We start from the raw sequence: 7,621 nt of genomic DNA on the forward strand, positions 1-7,621 counted from the left end.
AAAAAAAAAAAAAGTATATTAGTCTGATTTAATCATTCCACATTTTAAACATATATATATCAACATCACATTGTACCCCATGTAATATATACAATTATTTATCAATTAAAAATAAAAAATATATATATTTTTAAATACAGAAAAGCAGGAGGGGAGGGGAGCGGAGGTGATTAGTGTGTTGTTAGGTTCAATCTAAGAAACTCTGCTACCCCTGGGAGTCAGTATGTGCAGTGGAAAAATCACAGGTCTTGAAATCCAACAGACCAGTGTTCAAATGATAATTCAGTCATTTAAATTCTCAAACTAGATCCCTCATTCATCAAACTGGGGTAATAATGCCTACTTTACATGGTTATATTGAAGATTAACTCAGATAATATATATGTAAATATCTAGTAAACTACAGCACACTGTTACTGCTCAAAAATGTCAGTTCTCTTCCTCTTCCTTAAACACCCTGAACTAAACAGTCAGTTGACCCATTTAAGGGAGTCCCTTATATTCAGATATTATGACATATAGGACAAGGACAATTGGACTCAGAACTATGAATTCCTCAACCCCTGAATAAGATTTTTAAAAATGAGTAATGAGAGGTGATTCAGGTTTAAAAAGACAAACAATAAATCTAATACCTTAGCAGTATCAAGACAGAGCAGATACAAACAAGGCATTGGCACTAGTATGGTAATTGGATTTAAGAGTAATCATAATTAAAAACACTGTGTTTCACCAGGCACGGTGGCTCATGCCTGTAATCCCAGCATGTTGGGAGGCTGAGGCAGGTGGATCATGAGGTCAGGAGCTCAAGACCAGCCTGACCAATATGGTGAAGCCCCATCTCTACTAAAAATACAAGAATTAGCCAGGCGCAATGGCAGGCGCCTGTAATCCCAGTTACTCAAGAGGCTAAGGCAGGAGAATCACTTGAACCTGGGCGGCCGAGGTTGCAGTGAGCCGAGATCACGCCACTGCACTCCAGCCTGGGTGACAGAGTGAGACTCCGTCTCAAAACACTGTGTTTAATAAGTCACCAAGAGCAGACATACAGGATGCTACGCAAAAGTCTAATGGCTTTCTTTGATGCAGGCTCCTTCACAGACAAGGGAATGTACTGAAAACATTTAGATTTCATTCACACATCTACTGTTATCTCCTGATGGGCTTACCAAGAAGCCAGATTTAGTTCAGCAAGGTGATCAAAACATCCCAGATATTAATACCTTGTAGGATGCAATGTAGGCCAATCAGTCCCATTTATTATTTCCATGAACAGCTTACTGTGAATTTGTGGTGTTTTTGTTTTAAGAGACAGGGTCTCACTCATCACCCAGGCTGGAGTGCAGTGTTGTGATCATGGCTCCCTATAGCTTCAACTTCCCAGACTCAAGCGATCCTCCCACCTCAGCTTCCTGAGTAACTGGGAACACAGGCACATGCCAGCATGCCCAGCTAATTTATTTATATTTTATAGAGACAGGGTCTTCCTATGTTGTTCATGATCGTCTTGAGTGATCCTCCCACCTTAGCCTCTGAATGTGCTGTGATTACAGGAGGAAGCCACTGCACCAGGCTGAATTTGTAATAAAAATTGTAACATGACTAAGTTTTATATTAATTCCTTAGGTAGGAAATGTTATACATATCAACACCTCAATTTCAGAGGACTATTCTCAAAGAACATAAGGACACTATAGCCCTCTGTACAGAGGTGTTTCAAGTGGTTTCAGAAGTGTTAGAGGCAGGTTGCCCTGACCACCATACCCCTGCTTGTCCATATGTCCAGTGTGAGCCAGAGATAGCCTTGGGATATCTCCTCCCTAGAAGGAGAAGTGTTAACTAGTTCAAATGGGAATTGAACTCATGACCTTGATTTCATTCTCACCATGCTCAGTCACTGGCCAAACTGAATACAGACCAGTGAAAACAGCAGGCACAAGATACTTAAGGACACACATAGAATCAGCAGAAACAAGAATAGCAATGGACTCAATGACAGACCACAATTCCTCGGCTACTGTCAGTCACTCAATTTTGTGGCTCCTTCAGTACTTTCCATGTCATCCTTCAAACTGCTGACTGGTCTGGAATTTTCTCCTTTTAATTAACAAATCTTCACTTGTTATTTCTGCAATCTTATAAATCAATGGTGGTGCCTACAAATGCCAATTGTCATTCATTCATTCACCTGTCTGTCCATCCACTTACCTATCTCACAAACATTTATTGAGAGCTATGTGCTAAAATTGCCCCAGCTTTGCTGGGATATCTTCTAGAGGTATAGATTGATATATAAATGATGTTTACTATTTCTTTTACAATTATAAAAACTTTTGTTCATTAAAAAAATTTTACAAACATAGGAAATCACAAAAGTACCCATAATTATACTATCCAGAGATGACCACTGTTATTCTCCTTCATCTGTTTTTCTTCACTTAACATTATATTGTGTATATTTTCCTATGTCATCAAGTCTTTTTCAAAAACACAACTTGTAATGGTTGCATGCTTTTTCAACAAATGATACAATACTTTAACTATTTCCCTATAGTGTGCTAAAACTTAGGTTATTTCTAATTTCTGTTATAATACCATGATAAATATCTTCGTGTATAAATCATTGGCATGTCTCTGTCCCATTCCTTAGAATAAATTCACCAAGCAGTATTACTAGATCAAGGAGCATTAAATATTTATAAGTAATTTTTTTTGAGATGGAGTCTCACTCTGTTGCCCAGGCTGGAGTGCAGTGGCACGATCTTGGCTCACTGCAACCTCCACCTCTCAGGTTCAAGTGATTCTCCTGCCTCAGCCTCCTGTGTAGCTCTGACTACAGGTGCACACCACCACTCTCAGCTAATTTTTTGTATTTTTTTAGTAGAGACAACATTTCACCATATTGGCCAGGCTGGTCTTGAACTCCTAACCGCGTGATCCGCCCACTTCAGCCCCCCAAAGTGCTGGGATTACATGCATGAGCCACTGCACCGGGCCAAGAATTTTGATTCACATTTCTGCTGGCATTTCTTGAAGTGTAACATTTCCCTGAGATATCTGCTAAGAGAAGTCATTAGTGAGCCATAAATGAACAGACCACACTGATAGGAATATCCCAAAGAGATAAAAGCACATGGCTTCCTGAAAGAATAAACCATACTAAGGAATTTAACCAGTTGCTTTATTATTATTATTATTATTGTTATTATTATTATTATTATTTTTACAAAAGAAAACTTTTTGATATGGCCTACTGCTAGGGTTCATCTGCCTTCTGCAAATTCAGAAATCTGAACTAACAGAACACAGTAGTTTAAGAATGCCTCTCACAGAGTACAACTTCATCATCAATACAGCGCAGTGTGATATCCAGATATCGATTTCAGTGCTTTGGTTCTTAAAATTTTCGGACGTAGTTGCTCCATAAAATGCTAAGTAGACATGAGAATAAGAAAACATTTTCACACAGAGCTAGGAAACCATTCTTGAATTTGCTGAATGAAGCCTTGAAGCCATAGTCTTGCAGTTTGCTGAAAGGGCAAGATATGCTTCACCTAATGGATCAACCATGGCAGGGTAAAGTGCATGAGAGCTTAACATGCTACTACTCAGCCATATGTTCCCTGAATTTACAAGCTGTTGGGACCATAATCAGCCACTGGGCTCAAAGAGCCCTCTCATGAGGAGTCCTAGAAACGACTGATGCAGCTGCTAAGAGTCTTAGAGTCTGTTTTAATGCACAAAGCAGTTCCTGTTTGTTTCAAAGCGCCTTGTACACAATGGGGCAGACGGGATTCACTTGCTATCAAGCACTGGGGAAACTAAAACCCCGTAGGGCCAAGAGCCTGAGGGGCTCTCTTCATCTGCTTAGGTTTGTTTTTATTTGGTATATGTTGCCCAACAATCCCATGATTGAATCACAGTTCTCATTTACCATGATACATCCGTATCAGTTCCAGTTCTCTCAATTGTGTTGACATTAAGCCACTAAAAAGCTGATAAACTTGCTGAGATAACACAGTCACAGGCCCAGTAAAATGCCATGCTGTCTAACAAAATTGTTCAATGTGCTTTTACTCACCAATCCCTCCTTAGTATTTTTGCAGATGTGTCCATTGAGCCATTCAACAAATATGAAAGCATTTCCTATAGAAAAGCAAATGGGTATTCTATCATCTCAGAAGTAGTTAAAAAAAAAAAAAAAAGGTGAGAAAACTAAACCAAGAAATCATAGCTGAATGGCTCTGAGATCATTTCAAATGTGAAAAACAGACTCATAATCCAAACATTTCTTATCCAAAATTCCAACCACCACTTTAATATTACCAGGTCCCTTAGTAATCTCATACAATGAAAGTGTTAAATGGTTTTTCTTATTTACAAAATAAATGGGAGACAAGGATGCATGAAGTGTTTATAGTAAGTAAAGCACAGCCCAAAATACAACTGAATTCTGATGCTGAGACACTGAATAGAGAGAAGAAATATCCTTTAACAGTGAAACCTCAGAAATAAGAATTATTGGCCAGGTGAGGTGGCTCACACCTGTAATCGTAGCACTTTTGGAGGGCGAGGTGAGTGGATCACCTGAGGTCAGGAGTTCAAGACCAGCCTGGCCAACATAGCAAAACCCCGTCTCTACTAAAAATACAAAAATTAGCCGAGTGTGGTGGCGCATGCCTGTAATCTCAGCTACTTGAGAGGCTGAGTGAGACAGGAGAATCATTTGAACCCAGGAGGCGGAGGGTGCAGTGAGTTAAGGTTGCACCACTGCACTCCAGCCTGGGCAACAGAGGGAGACTCCATCTCAAAAAAAAAAAAAAAATATATATATATATATATACACACACACACACACACACACACACACACACACACACACACACATATATATATAGAGAGAGAGAGAGAGAGAGAGAAATGGCCATTTTGAGAAGCCATGAAGATATTTATTTTTTAATACCCAGTAATTTTATTACTTTAATTTACATGAAACATCCTGACTGGATTAGGCTAATAAAAATATTACCCCTTAAGTGACATGCTGTGGTGAATAGAGATTTAATTTATAATCAGGTTCATGGTAATCATTCCTCCTATAAATTTGTTTATAAGCATAAGAAAATTTTTCTTTCCATTGGAGGAGAAAGGGTGGAAAGCCTAGCCCCATGTCCAAATTACTAAATTTCAAACTAGTGGCATCTGTATCAATAATTCCACATTCTTCAACAAATGGTCTTACATAAAACAGTGAGAAGTTCATGTTGTTCTGGTGTGCCATCTCTGACTGCAAGACCCTCTTTTTGAACCCTGTTGTGCTGCCCCTAGTGAACTGTCCTCAGACTGGAGGAAGAAGGGGGTGGAGCAGTGAAGGAGGTCATGGAGAAGAAAGGCCAACAAAGGGAAGAGGGAGAAGTGGGAGAAAGTGGAGAAAGGGGAAGTGATGTATTTGCAGTCACAGGTCTCCAGGAAAATAATCTTAATCCAGTATTACTGTTAAGTGATAAAGAGTGACCAACCACAAAAACTATTGACCTTCTTTCTCCCAGGGTGCTATAAAGATAGGGGAATTAATGAAATCAATATTCTTTACTGCTCACTTACCATAAACTTTAAGTGACACTGGACAAAGTTAAGTCAGTACACTTCAAGCATAGTGATTGTAAGTATGGGATCATGAGCCAGACTGCCTGGGCTAGAATCCTGACTCTGTCATGTTTTAGAGGCAAAAGTATTTCACCTTTCTGTGCCTCAGTTTCTCATCTGAAAAAGCAGAATTGTACCTACTCTCATAGGGCTGGTTGTAAGGATGTAGACAGAGTATAAACACAATATACTTAAACAGTACCTGGCACATAATAAAACCCATACTCTGTATTACCTATTATTAATAGTTAATAATTATTAATTAAACTATTAATTAGCTACTATTATCTGAGTTGTTTCATTCTCCAGCCTCTCAGAAAAAGGGGGAAAAAGTTGAAAGTTTTTGCATCTTACAACCTACAAATTTTGATTATCATTTTATCCCTTCAAATATGACTTGCTAGGGGAAAGGATGTGGGTTGTGGAAGACAGCAAGCAGAATTAGGGATTACTTCAAGGCCTGAGCCACTAAAGGGGTTTTTAGGGGCAAATCCAGAATTTTGTTTTGTGAAGTGTCATTTAAGACTTTATTTTTTAGAGACAGGGTCTTGTTATGTTGTCCAGGTTGGCCTTGAGCTCCTGGGCTCAAGTGATCCTCCCACCTCTGCCTCCTGGGTTAGCTGGGACTACAGATGTGTGCCACTGAACCCAACTTGTGCCTATTAGACTTTATGAGTGATGTAAAATAAGCAGTGGGACATAGAAGTATGGAGTTCAAGGGAGAAGTATGGGCTGAGGATGTATATTTGGAAGTCACCAGCAGATATATAGTACTAAAACCATGGAAAACACTGCCCTACTTGCTCATACCTTTAGTAATCCTTAGCTTACAGCCATTTTCCTAATAATTCAAAATTTTTTTTTTTTTATTTTTTGAGACGGGGTCTTGCTCTGTCGTCCAGGCTGGAGTGCAGTGGCATGATTTTGGCTCACTGCAACCTCCGCCTCCCGGGTTCAAGCGATTCTCCTGCCTCAGCCTCCCTAGTAGCTGGGATTACAGGCCACCACGCCCAGTTAATCAAATTTTAATTTAATTCAATTTAAATTCCACAGTATTTGTTGAACCTTTCCTATGTTTTAGGCATTTAATCAGATCCTTTGGATACAGACCAATTCATTTACTCATTTAACAAATGTGTACTAAGTGCACATAACTGTATAAAGCACTGAGAACCCAGTAGTGAAAAAAATTGACATAATCCCTATTTTCATGGAACCCCAAATGATGGGAGATACAGAAATTAGTGAAATAATCACACACATATAATACAGATATAAATTCTGATATGTGGTATATGAAATTATAATGAGGAAAGTTATTTACATTGCGGGAGAGGAAATCACTGGAAGGTTTTTCTGAAGGAATAATATTTAGGTTGAGGTGAATTAAAGCCATTTTGCAATGGATATAAATCCTTCAAGAAACTATTTTCAGGCCAGGCACAGTGACTCACACCTGTAATCCCAGGACTTTGGAGGCTGAGGCGGACGGATCACCTGAGGTCAGGCGTTCGAGACCAGCCTGGTCAGCATAGTGAAACCCGGTCTCTACTGAAAATACAAAAAGATTAGCCAGGTATGTGGCGGGCGCCTGTAATCCCAGCTACTCAGGAGGCTGAAGCAGGAGAATCACTTGAACCCGGGAGGTGGAGGTTGCAGTGAGCCAAGATCACGCCACTGCACTCCATCCTGGGCAACAGAAAAAAAAACTATTTTCAGCCTGCACTATTGTGAAAAAATAATGGGTTCCCTTTTGCTAATTTGGGTATGAGTAGGGTATCTGATGGATATAGTAAATGTTTTTAAAAATTAATAATATAAACAATGAGATACCACTGCCCACCTATCAGAAGGGCCAAAATCCAACTGATGACAGCACCAAAAGCTGGAGAAGATGTGGAGCAACAATAGCTCTCATTCATTGCTGCTGGGAATGCAAAATGGTACAGCCACTTCACAAGACAGTTTGGCAGTT

The sequence above is a fragment of the Mandrillus leucophaeus genome, unplaced genomic scaffold (assembly GCF_000951045.1).
Source record: "Mandrillus leucophaeus isolate KB7577 unplaced genomic scaffold, Mleu.le_1.0 Scaffold339, whole genome shotgun sequence".
Lineage (NCBI taxonomy): Eukaryota > Metazoa > Chordata > Mammalia > Primates > Cercopithecidae > Mandrillus > Mandrillus leucophaeus.